This window comes from Rattus norvegicus, chromosome 8, assembly GCF_036323735.1.
Source record: "Rattus norvegicus strain BN/NHsdMcwi chromosome 8, GRCr8, whole genome shotgun sequence".
NCBI classification, from domain to species: domain Eukaryota; kingdom Metazoa; phylum Chordata; class Mammalia; order Rodentia; family Muridae; genus Rattus; species Rattus norvegicus.
Genome location: NC_086026.1, coordinates 65,277,545 through 65,297,105, shown reverse-complemented (window position 1 = coordinate 65,297,105; position 19,561 = coordinate 65,277,545). Strand labels below are relative to the sequence as shown.

The following is a 19,561-nucleotide window of genomic DNA, read 5'->3' as shown; positions in this document are numbered from 1 at the left end:
AGATCTTGGTAGTGGTAGGTAATAGCATTCCTGGTCAGATTCAACTCTTCCCTGACTTTCTTCCAGATACCGATGGTTTTAATGAGGTCAACGCTGAGAATGACTTGCATGAAGAGAGCAGCCTTGAAAGCAGCTATGTTAGTAGTAGTGGTAGGTATTGGCATTCCTGGTCAGATCCAACGGGATCATTTGGGTTATTATTCCTTCTCTTTGGGTATCTATGAAAGACTGTCAGTTTGAAGGGTCTTCCAATTGGCTAAGAAGCAATGATGAAACTATTTAATCATTTTATTTAGTTGCTCTTCTCACTGTTCTGATCAAATTCCTGACAGGAAGCATTTTAGTTGAGAAAGGGCTTATTGTGGCGTATAGTCAAAGAGATGATTCCACCATGGGGGAGATGTGACAGCTGTCAGGGAAGGTTTCTTAGCCAGTGCAGGAGCCAGTTGGTCATGTTGTATCCATACTCAAGAGTTAGCAGAAATGAGGTTGGACTCTAAAGCCTAAAATTTCCTCAGTGGGTCACTTCTCCGGGGAAGATCTACCTCTGAGGGAGCCAATCCTCCTCAAGCAGCCCTGCCAGCACAGAGCCAAGTGTTTGAATGTTTGAGGCTATGTGGGACATTTTGCACTCAACCCAGATCACACAGTCTAATTCAAGGCCTTGTGTAAATTGACCATCTCATGCCACATAATCTGGACTGTAAGTAGAAAGACAAGGACCCAGTTTCTTATTTTTTTCCCCTTCTGCAAAAGAAGGTGATATACTCCAAGGGCAGAGAAATGACCATATCATTTGATCCAAAGGTTTATGTGGGTTTTTGTCATCTAGATTGTTGAAAACATTCCTTTCCTCATGTTTAATGTTTTCATTACGTATTATCTGTGTTCTGCCCTTTGTCAAGAGTACACTGTTCTAGTTTGCTTTCTGTTGCTTTGAGAAACACAATAACAAGAGAAACTCGAGGGAAAGATTTATTTCATTTTATTTTAAAGTTATAGGCCATCATGGAGAGAAGTTAAGGTAGGAACCTAGAGACAGGAAAGTTAGCAGAGATCATGGAAGAACACTCCTTACTGACTTGATCTCTCTGGTTTGCTAAGCTACCTTTAATACACTTCTAAGGCTATGCTGTATAAGAATAGGCCTACTCACAGTTGGCTAGGCTTTCCGAGATCAATTAGCAATTAAGACAATGGCCCACACAGATATCTACAGACCAATCTGATGGAGACAGTTCTCCAGTTTAGGTCCCTTCTTTTCAGGTATGTGAAGCTGACAATGAAGATTAACCAACACAAGGCACACTTATAACGTGACACCCAAACACACGGCTATTAAATTCAAATCATAATCCTTTCTTTATTGCTTGTCCCTGAGATATCATATTAATAATATAATAATACATAAAAATATATAAATAAAATAATATAATAATATATAATAATATTATATATAATAATATATAAAAATAATATATAAAAATATATAATAATATATAAATAATATAATATACAGTCTTCAAATAAATCCAACCATTTAAAAGTTCAAGTTCTCTTTAGAAATCCAAAGTCTTTTTAACTATAAGCTTTTCTCAAATGTGGAAGAAGTCATATACCTTGTTTTCTTAGAAGGAAGAGTCAGGGCATACTTAAAATGAAAACACAACGTAAACCCCATAGTCTAAGAGATGAGATGCTCAATATCTGTGACTCGCTCAGACCCTGCTTCTTGGATAAGTTGTACCTCTGTGGTTCTATGACCAGCAGCATGTCTTGTCACCTGTGGAGCCTTGTCAGCTCCACCTGACACCTGAAAATAACCCCAGCAGAGTGTCTGCTGCTGTATGAAACAACTCAGGCCTACACTGTCTGCCTTTCAGTCTTATCTCCCAACCTCTCACCCACCTATTAAGCTCTGGGCACTCAATGGCTCAAGTCAAGTTCCAGATGCTTCTACAATCCTCAAAATAAACTAGTCAGTTGGATCACAGCAACGTATCATTTTTCCTGCCACCGATTTCTGTATTAGTTTCTTTTCTGTTGCAGTAATAAAACAGCAGCAGGAAAAGGAACTTATGGAAGAAAGAATGCATTTTGGCTTACAGTCCCAGAGGTAGAACCCATAATGGTAGGAGAAGCTTGGGAGCACAAAAGTCAGAACAGGAAGCTGAGAGATCAAATCATCAACCAGATGCAGCAATTAGAACAGGCCTACAAGTGGGGTAAACCTATCCATTTTTAACCCCTACTCCCAGGGATGTACTTTGATCAGTAAGACTTCAAGACCATAACATTCTATAACCTCCCCCAAATAACACCACCAACTAAGGACCCAAATGTTTAAATACATGAGCTTTTGAGATTCATTTCCTATTGAAACCATTATATTCTGCCTCTGGCCCCTTTTTCTCATGGCCAAGTGACATTGAATAAGGCATAAAAATCCCATGACTGTACTGATGGAATTGTGGTAACCCATTGTTTACATTCTGTGTTAATAATAGTTTTATATTTTCTGGTATCTCCTCTGAATAAGATGAAGATATCTCTAAAACTCTTGATAGTTGAAGTGTTAATTTCCCTAACTTATAAGGAGAAGTGCAAACATGGGGCTTAAAAACACACTTAAACTACCATTGTGGTCCCCATTGAATGAGGAAAACTGAGATTGTTATTTTGCAATGCATGTTTAACCCACTACAGGTACCAAGATGTAAGATGCTCTCTCCACTTACTTACGTCTAGATTCTGATGATATGGGTGGCATGGATGACCCTACCAGCATGGTTGATATGTCTAATGACAGCCTAGAGTTGGAAAAATGTATTAGCGGTGGGTAATGACATTTCTGATCATATGAGATGGTTTAGAAACAGTCATGTTATTCTTTCTCCATGGTTGATAGTCAATTTAAGGGTCTCCCTGATAGGCAGAAGCAATGACGATGCTGTATTAGTAAGTCATTGTTTATGCTATTCTCAATGTTATGATCAAATAACTTTATTATTCTCTCTTGTTTTTTCACTCTTTGCAAGAAGATAACATACTCCTTAGAGAAAGAACTGGCCATGCCATCTGGCCCAGAGTTTAATGTAGTTTGTTACTGTCCTCTAATGGTCAAGCAAAGGTTGTTTCCTTCCCATGTCGCTGTCCTGCCCGTGCTTTTATTAATAAGGATGTTAGTTATTTTCTGTGTCCTACATCTTGTCAAAGGCACATGTTATAATTTGCTTTCTGGTGACATGATAACATATTGATCAAAAGTAACTTTGTGGGGAAAAGGCTCATTTCATCTTTGAGTTACAGTCCACCATTAAAGAAAGTGAAGGCAGGGGCTCAAGACAGCAAGCTGGAGGCAGGAACATAAGCAGAGATCAAGAAGGAGTGCTGCTTACTGATTTGCTCTTTCTGGTTTGCTCAGTCACTATACAATACAGCCCCATCTGCCTAAGGATTGACACCACCCATAGTGGTCTGGGTCCTCCTATGTCAATTAGCAGTCGAGAATATGCCCACAATCATTTTCACAGGCCGATCCGATGGAAGCAGCTCCCTAGTTTTGATTCTGTCTTCCTAGGTGTGGAGGTAGATGATGAGGATTAAATAGCCCTGTTCAGTCTTGTCGACTTGACACACAAGCATGCACATAAGCAGGCCACTGTCAACTCATAGCCTTTCCAGACTTTCTTCAAGATCTCCTGTTGATATAAAATAGCGTACAACATTAAAAGTCCCACTGTCTTCAAATAATGCCAACCACTTGGCAAGTTCAAGTTCTCTTTAAAAGGTCAATCTCTTAACTGTAGTTTCCTGTCCAAAAAAAAGTTTCAAGTGCTCTTTTTGTTCAAAGAAGCAATAAGAAGGCCATAGTGAAAAGAAAGGAAAACAAAACAAGAACAACAAAATAGTACAAGAAGCTCAGTGTCCAACATATTTAGGAAGTACTTACCATCTGCCTTTAAAGACTTACGGAGCTTACAGATAGCCACTGGCAGCCCTCATGCCTTCTATTGGAGGCTAATGCGAACTCCACTCCAAGCTCACTGCTTTCTGTATCCTGTCATCTCCAATAGGCAGAGGTCTCCCTGCAACTGAGCTTGGATTTTCACCAATGGCTTTTGTTTGGCCTCTCTTTAGGGACTCTGACCACTCCACATGGTGCCCCGCCTCAGCTTCTATCCATGTCCCCTTCAATCCTGCAACTTTTATGCCACCATAGCAAGATTTCACCTCAGCGACCATGCTGGTTCCCTATTCATCTGATTTCCCAGCCCTGGCTACCCAAGGGCCATTGTCCCAGTAAAGAGCAGAATTCTTTTCATAGCTTCCTAACCCAAACCTCATTCAAGGCTCCAAGGAGACTTTGCAGCTCTCTGAAACACCACAAACCCAGATTTCCTTGCTTGTCTGTCTTTTAACATTATTTTCCAACATCCTACTTATAAGCTTATTACATTTTGAACACTCAATGGATCTTTATACATTTCCAGAATCCTCCATCAAAGAATGCAATCAGGTCTGTCACAGCAATGCCCCAGCTTTCTGGCACCAATTTTTACATTGGTTGTTTTTTGGCTTATGTTCCAATGATACAGTCTATTTTGGAAGAGGCTCGGGATAGATGGGGTAGAGAAAGAAGCCAAGAGATCCCATTTCCAATTACATTCAGAAAGCAGAACACATTGGATGCAAGTGGGGTGAGGCCACAAACTTGCCAAGCCCACACATAAGGAAATACTTCTCCAAGTCAGGCTTACAGTCTTACAAGTTATATGACTTCCCTCAAACATCGCCACCACCTATGGAATCGAACATACAAATGCATGAGCTTTGAGAGACGTTTGTATCCAAAGCACTGTGTTCAATCCTTGGGCCATAAGCATGCACAGAAGCGTTGGCACATAAGTAGGCCCCTGTTCAACCTTAGTCTTGCCTGTATTTCTCCAAGATCTCACATGTAATAAAATAGTGTACAATGTTAAAAGCCCCACAGTCTTCAAACAATGCCAGCCATTTAAAAGTTTAACTTCTCTTTAGAAGTCCAGAGAAGCAGTAAGAGGCTTTGGTAGAAGGACATGGACGAAGGCATGTGATAGAGAATAAAGCAGAAAAGTCATGCAGCCCTACTGATGCTATGGGAATCCTGCAGTCAGCTTCTTATTAATAGTATTGTGATTATACTATATCTTTGTGAAAAGAATGGCTGTGTCTTGCCGTATTTTTCTGGCTTACCTGTGCAAGTTCAGCCCACAATGTGAAAACATTTAAACACTTGTTTTGGTTCTGATTGCACGACATGAAGTGAAGGAAAGCTGAGCTGGTTCCTGTGAGGCAGTGTGGCTTCACCTATGACAGGCATGGCTATAGACTCTCCGCTGACTCTTCCAGATTCGATATGGAAGAGGGTGAAAATTACTTAGGTATAAATAGCCTTCAAAGCAATGGCCATGGTAGTGGTAGATATTGGCATTCTTAGTCTGATCCGATGAAAAGGTCTGGGGGCAGTTGGGTTATTTCTTTGCTTGGGTAGTCGAGGAAGAGAGAACAGCAACTAAAGGTCTTCCAAATGGACAGAGTCAATGACTAGACCATTGTGTATTAGTTGCTTTTCTATTGCTGCCAAAACACCTGACCAAAAGCTTGGTAAGATCCTGGCTTATAGCTCAAGGGGATCATTCCACCACGGTGGAAAAGACGCACGAGGTGTTTTAGCAGCTCTAGTGGCTACTTTCAAAATTTAATACTATCAGTTTTTTGACTTTTTAAATTAGTCATAATTGTATATAAAATGAATATTTCAGGGACTGGAGAGTATTTGCACATCAGTCAGAAATGTTTGCCACTCTCCCAGAAGACCCAAGTTCAGTTTTTTAGAGCCTATATCGAATTCTCATGGACATTTGTTCCTTCAGCTTCAGGGCATCAAATGTCCTATGCTAACCTGTGATGTCATCAGGCATGGAAATGGTGCACATACATACAGGCACTCAGATAGACATTAAAACAAAACAAAATAAACAAAACAAAAAGTATCCAACATGACTACCTGTGTTTGATTTCCAGATCTCATGTAAACAATGAAGGAGAAAAGAAATTCCACAAAGTTGTCTTCTGGACTCACATAATATATATCATGCACAAACACACACTTCATTTACACTCTTACACACACATACAATATTAAAATTATATATAACTAAAAATCACATACAGTTAATGAATGAGGAATCTAGATGCTGGCCAATGGAATTAAAAGAAGTCTGACAGATACTTAGATAAAAGTACCAGCTGCCCTGATTTCAAAATGGTTTGAAGAAGTAGTAGAAACCTATCATAAACATTTACTTCATTGTCTCCTCAATGAAATATTTTCAGACAGCTTTAGAGTCACATATAAATAGGCAAGCTTTCCTTTCAATTTCTTGAGGACTTCTCTTAATTTTTTTCCCCAGCCAAGAGTGTGTTCACCTATCAACACAGCCATATTTATTAGTGAATTATGTGCATTAAGCCTAAATGTTTAGATTAAATCCATAGAACTCTGTCCACACCAAGCCAAGAGCCCCTGTTAAGCAGTAAGTGGTACCGTGAGCTCAGACCTACTTTGTGTGCTTCCAGGGTTGTCTGATAAACACCAGATGAAGATTCCCCAAGAAAAGGAGAAAAATCCATTGCCAATTAAGGTAAAATATCCTTTTCCTTTTTCTAAGACACTGAAAGGTAAGTTTTAGGATTCCTCTATATTCCATTTTATCACAGGTGAGTGATAAAACTGATAACCTACACTACAGGTATTCAAGAATTTTCTAGTAAAAGGAGGAACTGGAACTGGATCAAGTCATTCTTGATGGAGGGCTAAGTATGAAAATCTGCAGTACCAGATTCTGCAGATTGTTTTAAGGGAGCCTTTCTTCTGACAAGTTTTTTTTTTTTTGGTCTAGATTAAAATGAATGATTTTCACCCAAAAGTTGGCACACATTGCCCATGGAAAGTTTGTTTCTTTCTAAGTGTTCTCTTATCTTTCTTCAGGAGATTTCTAAGATTAAGACAGTTGGAATGTATTTCCCCAGATATTGATGTGGTAAAGTATTTTAATGTCCATTATAAAGACATTGAGGCATTGAGACCTTTAAAGCATGAAGTTAGGGTAAATAATCCAGACCCAGAAGCAACCCTTAATTCATCTCACAATACCAGGTTGTCATAATAGTTCTCTGCCATGTGCCAACAAACCCTTAAGGAAACTCTCGGTATGGGACAAAGAGGTAAGATGGCCTCATCTGAGCTAAATGGGCAGAAATGTGAAAAAATACTTTTTTTTTTACACAGTACTCAGCCTCATGTGTTTTGTAAGGGTATCACACAATAAGACTAATGCGGAATCTCTTACTTGGCCACTCTTCCAAGTCCTGTTTACCACTGCCCAAAGTCACTAGAAGAACTAAAGACAAACATAACTCAATATGATCTGAGCTTAAGAGTGTCTTCTCTGAATTTCAGGTCCAGTCAAGGAAGCGCAGATACCGTATGTATTCTAGAACGGCTTTCTTAAGACATGCTGGAGATAAGAATTAAGCACTTACTGCACCACTGTTTTCAGAGTTACCTAAGAGAAATGAGGATACCAGGCTTTGTTTACAACTGATATTCCAAGAGACACAATCAAAGTCACATGCTTTTAGTTCTATCATTTATATTAGTCACCTTGAGATTGTGTAACAGACAATTGCATATGTTTCCTTCCCCAAACACCTTGATTTTCCAGCCAATTTCCAATGTTAATTTTGTCAATGAAAAAAATTAAGAGTTCGCTTTCCCCATATTAGTGTGTAGCTCACCACGGACATCCCCGATGGACTCTTTTCTCAGCACATATCCTACTAAAGACGAACCTACCAGGACAGGGAGGCAGGTGACCCAGAGGGTTAGCCAGGGAGTACAAGAACAAACTGTGTTTCCAGATAGGAGGTGTAAACGTGACATTGCAAGCTATAAACTGTGCCTTTTATTCTATCAAGATTTGGGTAGAAATTATGGAGGAACCCTAGCTTTCCAGAATAATTCCAACATACAGTGAACTTAGCTGTCTCAGTGGTCAAGGCTGAGACAGCATCCCTGCATTATGCTGGAGATATGAGTTTAAAAGCTAGAGAGGTCCCAGGCTGGCTCTGGTGTTTAGCTTACAGAAAACTAGGCTACCATGCAGAAAGCATTGGGTTTGATCCTCAGCACTGAGTACCTTGGGGAGTTGATGCACAGTCTTGTAATCCCAGCACTATAGAGAGGAACGCGTGGTGATCAGTCTGAGGCTTTTCCTGGTCATCCCAGGTTGTGACATGAGACTCTGAGAAGAGTAAAACAGCCACCAGAAACAACGATAACCCACACAACCCAGGAAAATAAAAACCTTTCTGCTTCTCGGCAAGTTGATTTTGACAATAGGAGACGCTACACCAGAAAACGTGACGGACAGGTGTCATCATTGGATTTTGCTTCTACATGGCTTATGCTAGGCCAGTGCCTTAGCACTGTAGATGATGTAATTTAAGTCCAAAGAGCCACACATCTCAGGACTCAAGGCCACTAAGTTATTAACATGGTCTCTTTATTTTGACCGTACTTCTTTTCAAGATGAGTTACACTTTCTGCCTGAAGTTTACTTCCCCTCACTGGTGCTGTTTCCATGTTGGCTAATATGAGAGTGTGGGAAGCCAATATTCTCAGTGGATGTATACATTCATCAAACCGTATGATTTTATGTCACTATTTTCAATACGCCTTGTGACTGAGGGCACATCTATAAGTTGACGTCCACTACGGATTGTTGTTGTTAAAGGCAGGTAGGACTGTGTATCTTGCTCAGGATTGGACTGTGGACAGTCGAGTTTGTAGTGTAGAAACTGAACCTTGCTGAGGAAGAAGGAGCAGGGGAGGTGCACACAGACCTAGTGAAGGCTCTGTCCTCCTCTGGAACTTTTCTTAGTTCAGACTTCACGACAGTGTTGATGACAGTTGTCATCTAAAAAGTGATGTGCACAGACACATCCGTTAAATCACCAAATCACCAGACTCCTTGTCTTGTTCATTCAGTTTGAAGGCTTATCCAGAATATATAAATAGAAGGGAAAGTCTGTCCCCCTACACTGTAATATAACAGCCATATTAGAATGGCGTGGAGTCTGAGTCATTGTGTGGTCATTGTATGGTAAGCATCGTTATGGAAACAAAGACACTTAAACTAACCAAACTCCCTCTTATCACTTCTTTTGGAGAAAATGGTTAGTATTTAAATTAGGAACTAAAAAAAAGAAGTAGAACACCCATCCCTGTTCTGTCTTTTTCTCTCGGGGCAACCATGTCACGTGGTACGAAGGCAGCCTCTTACCCACTTCCCTATCTGGATGTGATATTATCCAGTCTTCACAGATTGTAAAACATCATGGTTAGGTGAAGAATGAAGAGAGTAGCCTACTGGTCTGAAGCTGGACCCAACCACAGCTGATTAGCCTTAGCATTCAGCAAACACCACAGAGCAGCCTGTAGACCTACCACTATCCTTTAAGGATTTATGTTCATTTGCTTTCTAAGAGTCATCAGGCTTAATGTAAGTGCTAGGGCAATAGAGTGTCGTAGCACCAACAATGGTGTAGCCAGTACTTGTGTCAGTCTCACTTGGTTTACATGGATCTTAATGGATATCTCACACGCCGAGTCACATTGCTTCTCTGTCAAATACTTCATGAATTGAGACCTTACCATGCCATAGTTGTGATATTTAAAATGGACCCTGATGTTGTGATATTTAAGAAGTAACACTCTGTATCAGATGAGTGTGCTCGAAAGTCACTATTGAGATCAAATGTTATACACAGAACAGTTGTACTTTTTCTGGTTATTGTTTTTTTTTTTTTTAAATTCTATTGAGCTGACCCCTCTTTGTTGTGAACGCATTCCAGTTAGTGCTATACTGAGAAGACTGGGACTTAGGCCCACCGAGTCCTCCAGTGTCAGACCTGAAACAGCGACTGTGGCAGTGGCAGAAAAGGCCTGTGGTGCTAGTGAAGGTACTGTTGATGTTCAATACGTACTTTGATTTCTTAGTAGTCCCTGGTGGCAACACTTGTATTACTTACTTTCCTGTTGCTGTGGTAATACACTAGGACCAAAAGCAGCTCATGAAAGAGTTCATGTTGCGTTTGGATCACACAGGGATCCATGTCAAACATGGTGATGAAAGCCAAGACGAACTGAAAAGGGCAAACTGGAAGCTGGGTGAGGCCGTGAACTCTCGAAGCCTGCCCACAGTGGTGTACTTTCCCCAGCAACGCTCCACTTCCTAAACATTCCACAACTTTTCCAAACAGCATCAACTTCCAGGGAACAAGGCCTCAATTATAGGAGCCTATGATCCTCCACCGCATTCCACTTCTGGCCTCTGTAGGCTTATGACCATGCCTTGACCAAATGCATGACCAAAATGCATTGAGTTCAATTTGAAAAATTCTCCAGAGGGTGCCAAGCCTCAGTTGATACACACACAACACAACTCCTGTATCTAAGGTCCAGGAAACATCAATGGAGAAGGTGTAGAAAAGTTGTAAGAGTCAGAAGACCAGGAGATCTGCTCCCAGAAAAATGGCAGGGAAACGTCATCAATGATCCCTCAACGGTATGGCTGCCCACACAAGACCCGAAGTACAAACACCAACAGACATGCTAATATGGAGGAGAATCTCACTGAGCCCCACCCATAGAAAAAGAAATACAGACAACTGGAGAATACTGAGAACCAGGGAAATAGTCTTCGAAGATGCGCTCCCCCTCCCCCTGACCCTGTCATACATATTGACCCTGAAATCATATACATAAAGTATCATCAAATAGGCTAAACAGGTCGTGTTTACATATTTATTCTAAGAAGTCCCACGTTCAACCAGAAACAGGAAAGAGAGAGAATGAGCTGGAGATAGGGTGAGATTAAGAACTCTTCAAACCTCCAGTAACATCCTTCATTCAGCAAGGCTGTCTCCTTAAGGCTCCACGACCTTCACCATACTATATCTCTCTTTAAAAATACTAAGAATATCTTGCATATTTTTATGTGCAAAGTGTTTGTTTCCGTAGCTCATCAGTAGAATTGCAACCATAGAGCTTAACAATGTATTTCAATGGTTACTGTGGTTCCCCTTGAGTGATATGAACGGAAGGAAAGCTGAGCTGGCTCCTGTGTGGGCAGTGTGGCTTCACCTACTACAGACGGTAGGATTTAAGTCACTCTCCACAGACTTGCTTCCAGACATTAATGTCATGAATGATGGCAACACTGAAAATGAGGGTTTTGTTGTTCGTTTTTTTCCTGAGGCCAGCTTGAATGGCAAAGACCATGGAAGGTGTTGGCTGGCCCTCCTGGTCAGATCCAATGAGAGGGTAGAGCAGCAGTCAGGCTGTTCCTCCTGCTTGGGAGGCAAAAGGAGAGAGGAAGTCAATTTGAGGATTTCCAAATGGCTGGAAGCAATAGGGAGCCTCTGTGACCCAATCATCACGTTTAGTCGCTTTTCTTATTTCTGTGACCACACAGCAGGAAAACATATTTTAACAGAGTAAGGGTTTATTTTGGCTTTAGGACAAGGGTATCTTTCTGGAAGGAAAATGTCGCAGTAGGTGTATGGGGCTGGCTGGTCGCACTGCATCTGTATTCAGGAAGCAGAGAGTACATACAGTTAGTCTAAAGTCTTCCCCAGTGACTCATTTTTCCAGAGATTCTCCATTTCCTACATCCTTTCTTATGCAGTACCCTTGGCTGGTGACCAAGTGTTCAAGCACATGAGGCTCTGGGGAGGGCATTTATAATCAAGCCAGAACACACATTATGTGGTTTTTGACCTTTCTGTAGATTGACCATTTCATATCACATAATCTGAACTCGAGGTAAAAATACAAGAACCTGTTTTCTTATTTTTAACCCCTTTGTCATCCTTTCAGAGAGGAATAGAGTGTGTTCTGCACACAAAGAAATGACCATGCCATCTGATCAAGAGTTAATATAGTTTGTCATAATCTTGGCAATTGTTCCGAAGTCTGCTTACTTTCCTGTGTCCTTATCTTGCCCGTGCTTTCAATAATAAGTGTTTTAGTGATTTCCTGTGCACTGCCTTTTGCTGAAACCACACGGCTGATATAGGGAATCTGCTTGGACACCAGGGAAGTTAGATAAAATGAAAGTATATCAGGCAGACATCTGTGTAACTTAAGATTATTGTGCATGTCTAATGGTGTAGAAAGCAAATGGAAAGACTTCATTTGCTGTGTAAGATCAGTTTTTCACTGGGAATGATTTGTTCCTATATCTTTATATCCTTCTTTCTGATTAAGTGGCTGGCCCAGCAGATAAAGTGCTTGCATTCAAGCATACAGTCTTTCCCATGGCTTGACCAATAGCTCAGGGGAGACATGAACATATTTCTGAGGCAGTTGTAATATAAGATAGTGGACTTTCTAAGTTTAAGAGTACTAGACATATAAACAAATACTGGCAGCCTAACCCATCTTTTACAGTTCATTGCATTCGAGCAGGATCTTCTGGCTAGTCAGGTGATTGGAACTTTCCGAAGAGTGACAGGGATTTACTTTAGCGAGTGGATGCTGACCATGCAGTTGGGCCAACACAGGAATAAATTCTAAAGTTGTATCTGTTTCTGAGCAACAAAAGTCTGTTTTAAAGTATTGAAATGAATACTTTTGGGATAAACAAGGATATATCTGAGAACAGTAGCTTGAGAATTGGCTCTAGGGGGCTGGAGAGATGGCTCAGCCGTTAAAGGCTAGGCTCACAACCAAATATATAAGAGAATTGACTCTAGGGTCTTTGTGAATCTGTAAAGTATGTTGGGGACAATGTCTACAGTAGTACATTTTACTAACAACTCTTCTGAACATTTACTGCACATATGTTCCGCCCACTACATCACTCAGGAACAATACAGATACCTGTACTGTTGGCTTCTTTACTGTGATGTATACTGCTTGGATCGAGCTGGAGAGGCATGGTGATGAGTAGACCCTAGGTCAGCGTGTTCCCAAGGAGGGAGGCAGGCGTGTGGCCCTGAGGCTGAGGCTCCAAACTGCTGACCTGTGTTTATGTTTAGGCTATGAGAACCTTAACCATTGTACAAGAGTCCATCTCCTGTACCAATGTCCCTGTTGCTGAAGCAACTAAAGATCTGGGGACAGATGATCAAAATTCTCAGCCTTAAGGTGATTTGGGGGGACTGAACCTGGACATCCACCTCATAGAAGGAATACAAAGGATGACCCAGTAAAGAAAAATTAGCAGGAGAAAAAAAACAATGTGTGGTGGACAGTTTTCAAAATGTAAAAATATCAGTATCTTGCATTCATCAATAAGGTATTATGTATCAAAGAGTGAATAATTTAGTGTCATTACATAATGTGCCTGATACTACTTTACTTTTTCTTGAACAATGTGTACATTTTCAAGATTTAAATTCTATATGCTTTTTGGCTCCTCTTATTTAGGAGAACAACATTTCTTCCTCATTTCTCTTGAGGACTTGAAGTACTTCAACCATGTTTGTTAGCTATATGCACTAAGGCAAGGCATATAGACTAAATCCATATGTCACTGTCAATGCCAACATAAGACCCCTTGTCCATGACAAGTGAGGTCATGAGCTGAAAGTTTTTCCTGTCCTCCTAGATTTGCACAGGGAGGAGCAAATGAAGGCCTCAGGAAAAGAAGTAAGACCACCATTGGCTGAGGTACGATAGCCTTTCCTTTTTCTCAGATAAAAAGGTTATTTTATGATATAATTTCTAGTTTACGTGAAAACATGTTTAAGAAGCTGACAAGCTATTGTACAGGAAAAGTTCTATTTCTTCTACAACTGTCTTCTTGTCTTTCTGCCCGGGTCTCCTAACCTAGCACAAATGGAGTGAGTTTCCCCAAATATTGATATGTCAGAAGATTCTGATGTCCATTAAGGGACATTGAGGCAGTGAGACCTTTGAAGGATGAAGTCAGAGTAGATAATTGGGCTGCAGAGACACTCCTTAGAAGGGACTCATCTCACAGCACCAGGTTGTCATAATGTTTCTCTACTATGTTTCAAAGTAGCTTTGAGGAAACTCTTAGCAGGGGACAAAGGGATAAGTTTGCCTGATCTGGGCTAAATGGGCAAAAGTGTAAAAGATACTTATTTTCTTCACACACTACCCAGTCTCAGGTGTTTTGAAAGAGTATCACCCAACAGACTAATATAGAATCCTTGACTTGGGTGTTCTTCCCAGTCCTATTTACCACTTCCCTGAGTCACTGTAAAAACTAAAGACCTGTGCAAACATAACTCAGTAAGAACTGGGCCTAAGAGTGTTTTCTCTAAATTTCAGGTCCGGTCAAGGAAGTGCAGATGCAGTACGTATTCTGGAATGGCTTTCTCAGGACACATTGTAGATAAGAACAGTACACTTATTTGTTGTCTTTGTCTGGTTCTCCACTCTGTGTTTGTTTATAAACAAATTTATTTCATTTTTGAAAAATGTCATGTTTCCCTCTCCCATTTCCTTACAGCTCTCCTCTGTACCCCCACCCATCTAACTCCATACCCTTTTCACACACTCCTTAGAAAACAAACAGGCATGAAAAAAAGAATAAAAATAAGTAAATAAAACAAAGAAAAAGCACAAGAAACACACACACACACACACACACACACACACACACACACCATAGAAACACAGAATCAGAAACCATAATATACAAAATATATAAAAGATTATTAAGATAGAGTTAAACAATATGAGACAAAAGGCAGTCTAGAAAAATGTTGTTTTGTGTTGGGTCCACTGTTGGGCATAGGGCATACCTGGAGTGTGGTTTATATATCCATTGAGGCTCCACTGGAGAAAGCTAATTTTTCCTTTGTGAGTGGTTGTCAGTTGCAGACAGATTCTTGTTAGCGATGGGAGCCCCTGTTCACTTCCCCCTCCTGGCATGTGAACTTGTCTGGCTTGAACCTGTGGATGCTGCCACTGTCTCTGTGGGGTCGTATTGGTTTCTCATTCTTTTCAAAGCAACATGATGGTGCTGAATTTGTGAATTTAGGCAATTCATTGATTATCTGAAGAGACACATCATGGTCACGTGTATGTAGTTCCCTCGTTCACCTTGGGATTTCCCGTATCAGAAAATGTCTTTGTGCTTTCTCCCAAAAAGATATTCTAATTATTCATGTCAGTTTTGTCAATGAAAAATATCAGAGACCCTGCTTTCCCTGCATTCCTTAGTTAAAAGTTCATCACAGCCACGTATGGTGGATTCATTTTCCAGTATACCCTGCTACAGAAGCACCATCCAGGACAGGAGGTGAGTGTCCAGGTGGACAGCTAGGGAATACAGAGCAAAATGTGTCCCCAGATATTTGGTATGAAAGTGACATTTTTTAGTTATAAAATCAACGTATTTCCCCATGGAGACACGAGCTGTCATTTTGCAAGGATCCCTTTGGCATTCCAGCCTGTACCCAGAAACAATCCTGTCTGTAGAAGACATGAGAAGTTCCTTGTCTGCTTCAGAAACCACAGCTAGCAGCTGGGGATCAAGTGGCAGTCATTCATTCAGAACTGTGAAATGCAGAAAGCTATGGTGTGCCAGGTTCGTGGTTTTGTTTGTGTTTTTGCTCTGTCATTGGAATACCAGACTTTCACTCAGGGATCTCTGGGTTTGATATTCAATGGTGCATCGAGTGTGACGGGCATACATAGGTTTGTTAACCTAGCACTCTAGAAGGGGATCTGGGATTATCAGGAGCTCACTCTCATCTTCAGTTGCTGGCCTTTCCCAGTCAGGCGAGGCTGTAAGACAAACCTGAGAGACCCTGAGAGGAGCTAACCACGTGAGGTTGTACTGGAGGAATGCCACACCCTATGGTCTCTCACACTACTTCTTTGGGAGGAATGGTGACTTCTTGTAGCAGGGATTGAAAAGTGGAACAGCCATATTTGTTTTTGCTTGCTTGCTTTGCTTTGTTGTTTTTTCAGCGACATTAGTAGGTAACTAGTACAGTGCCTTCACGTCAATTCATGTTGGAAGTAGGAGGTGTCGGGTGCCTCCTACCCTGTCTAATGCCTTTCTGTGAAGGTAATATTGCTATGTCTGTGAACTCTTTATGAAAGAAACAAGCATACCCCCCTCCCTGAAGCCAACCAAATACGGTCTGTGGTTCTAACCATTACCATCCAGCCCATTCTCTGGCATCAGCAACACCATAGAGCACCTTTGTGCCTCCAGTGTTTGCTGTTAGGGGCTTTTTCTTCAGTTGCCTGCTTAGCTTCCTTAGGGTTAGGGTGCGTCCGTAGGAAGCTGGAGTGCTTTATATCAAGAATGCAGAACCACACAGTTGCACAGATTTCAATGTGTTCCCATGGCTCTGAGAGTGATGGGGATGCTGGCCATCCCACACAGTCACAATGCTCTGTTGATACCGTCTCGTCCATGTGGGTTGAGACCTCACCTACACTGACCATGACCTATCTATTAAATGGACACAGATTTCCATGTTTTTTCCAGAGGTGACATTCTGAATCAGAGGAGTGTGCTTGCAAGTCAGCAACAAGATCAAAGTGTTAAACACAGAACAATTTTTAGTTTCTTGATTGTCTCTAATGGATTCTGTGGACCTAACTCTTTTTGTTGTGCATGCATTCCAGTTACTGATATGATGAAGAAACTTGGGATTCACTGCTCCATTTCCTTCATCCACATTAGAAGACCTGTACCATTGACTGTGACTGCAGCAGAAAAGGCCCATGGGACTAAAGTCGGTACTGTGGAAATTCAGTAATTACAGTTTTATCAGTAGCTGTAGAGTACATTGTATCCCCACATAAAAAGGATAAAGATAGCTCGCAGTAGTTTACTATGGGAATTGTTCATTTCCCTAGCCCACCAGTAGAACTGCAACCACAGAACTCAACACCACATTTAAATACCTCTTTTGGTTCTGATTACATGATAAGGAACCAAAGAAAAGACGAGCTGGTTCTTGTGTGAGGCAGTGTGGCTTCATCTACGATAGGCACTCTGTGTGAGTCTCTCTATCCCTTGGCTCTCTTTCAGACAGAGGTGACGGTGATGACAACTCCGGCTTCTCTAGTCATAACCGCTTGAAAAACAAAGACCGCATTTCTGGTAGGTCATGGTGTCCTGGTTGGATGCAGTGTGAGGGCTTTCCAGACAGACAGAAGCCATGATGCAACTCTCACCAGATTATTCTGTTTCGTTGTTTTCCTCCTTGCTACGACCTAAGAAGAAGCATTAAAGGAAGAGAGTGTTTTCTGTCATGTTTGACCTGGCACTGGCAGGGAAGGCGCGGGTGACCTTGTTTGTAGGAGACCACTTTGTCCCTTTGCATCCACACGGAGGAAGAAACACAATAAGCAGAAGTGGGCTTGGGCCCCAGAACCTGAAGGTTGGCCCCTCATAACTCACTAGCTCAGCATTGGCCCCATATCCCAAAGCTTCCGTGTTCTCCTGGGGTAGCATCATGTGCAGACCCAAACCATGACACACAGCACATGCTATAAGGTGGAGCCGTGGTAGAAATCCAAGGACCCACTTTCCTTTATTACTTCTCTGTCATCCTCTTTCCACAAAGGAAGACAGTAAGTTCCAAGTAGAAAGAAATGACTATGTTGTGTGGTCAAAAATTTAGTGGTTTTCATGTATGTTAGTAAACCATATCCCATTTTCTCGACCTCCTTGTTTCCAATAGCTTTCATTAATCATTTCAGTTATTTCTTACATGCTACAATTACAGGAAACATGTTTATGGAACAGGTCAAGTCAGAATGAACATACATCCAAACAATCTTTGGAATCCTAAAAAAATATTGCCCAGGGGCACGTAAATTTATTTGTTGTATAAAAAAATCAATCTATCATGAAAGAATAATGATTCACATGTCCCTTTTAATAAGTTTTTGAGGGCCAAGGGCATCTCGTTTGATAAAATGCTTGCTTTGCAAACCTTCATCAATTGGCACACATCTAGAAGGAGTAGCCCTCATATGTGTGAGGCCTTAATAATGTAAAATGGGGGGGTTGGGGATTTAGCTCAGTGGTAGAGCGCTTGCCTAGGAAGCGCAAGGCCCTGGGTTCGGTCCCCAGCTCCGAAAAAAAAAAGAACCAAAAAAAAAATAATGTAAAATGGAAGTTTTTCTTTATTTTACAATACTGGGAATCATAATATATAATGTTAATCCATCCTATGTTCTGAGGTTCATTTCATTCAAAAGGAAATCTGTGGACCTTCGGCAACTGGAACCTTCTGTTGGAACAGTGCTAGAATGACTTTAAGAATAGATACTCTTGACAACACAGGAGTTATTTTTAAACTTTTATGTAATTCTGCTAAACCCGAAATCAGTGTGAAACTAAAATTAGTATTATCCAGGATAAGCAGAGATAACTCACAGAATACCAATCACTGCAGTGCTCTGTCAGAGCACCTACACCACACTCCTGTACCCATTAGATCACACACCCACAGAACAGACATGTGTCCTTCAGTCATGACATGAGTGCCCCGCATGGAGTCAAATGCTCTTAGGTGAAAGGGCCAAGCTGAGAATCAGTATGTGGCTGTAAATTCTCAGGTTCTCATTCGACCTGTGCTCAGAATTCAGGCTTTCTGGTCATTAGCCACTCTACCACACAGGTCATCTTATGTGTAAATTTCCGAAGCCTGTAGAAATATGCATGATAAGGTGAATCCAAAGCAAACTAGCCCAGAGCGTTATTTGCTACTGAAATGTCAAAGTTCACCATTGTCATGATGCTCAAAGCCCATAGGAATAACCAAATGAGACAAGGATTGTGGAGTCTTAGCATTTGTGATGCTCACACTGTGAGTACTGGGTCACTCCTTTCCCCTGAAATGGGGAAAGAATGGGGATACCTTTTAGTAACGTTCAAAGTCAATGTGACTGTGACCTTACAAGTTCTGTAGCTCTGTGAACTGAACACTCTGAGAGAGTGACATAAAATAGAGTGGCTGTTCACTGTTAATGTGATGGCTCATCCCTGTGAGAAGTTTCATGTGGAGTTCCCTTATCAATCCTCAGTGGCCCATGGGTGCCACATCTCTACCCTTCCTCCATTTAGTGTGAGTTGGCTGGATGAACCTGCAGCTGCTTCACACAATGAATAAAAGTCATGGCACAGGGGCTGGGGATTTAGCTCAGTGGTAGAGCGCTTACCTAGGAAGCGCAAGGCCCTGGGTTCAGTCCCCAGCCCTGAAAAAAAGAACCAAAAAAAAAAAAAGTCATGGCACAGTAAAGGGAAACCAGAGGGAGAAATAAATGACGTGCTTTGTAGCTATTTTCAAAATGTAATGATATCAATGTTGCACTACTCAATAAGATATTGCATATCAATGAGTGAATACTTGATTATCATTACATCTCCTGGATGATACATTCATATACCTTGAACAGTGTGCATGCTAAAATTATAATCCTACCTGTTAAGGTTGACAAGAT

The 19,561-nt window shown here is 41.1% G+C and overlaps 1 long non-coding RNA gene across 1 annotated transcript in view; it reads left to right on the top strand.

The window, feature by feature from the left end:
* LOC501003 (similar to PGC7) overlaps positions 1-19,561 on the top strand; it is a 65,564-nt gene that overhangs the window by 12,439 nt on the left and 33,564 nt on the right. Inside the window, exons 9-16 of the long non-coding RNA NR_175005.1 lie at positions 67-150; positions 6,622-6,686; positions 7,505-7,529; positions 9,961-10,068; positions 13,722-13,783; positions 14,411-14,435; positions 16,730-16,843; positions 17,139-17,210. This is a non-coding gene — a long non-coding RNA (similar to PGC7). The remainder of the gene's footprint in view (positions 1-66; positions 151-6,621; positions 6,687-7,504; positions 7,530-9,960; positions 10,069-13,721; positions 13,784-14,410; positions 14,436-16,729; positions 16,844-17,138; positions 17,211-19,561) is intronic.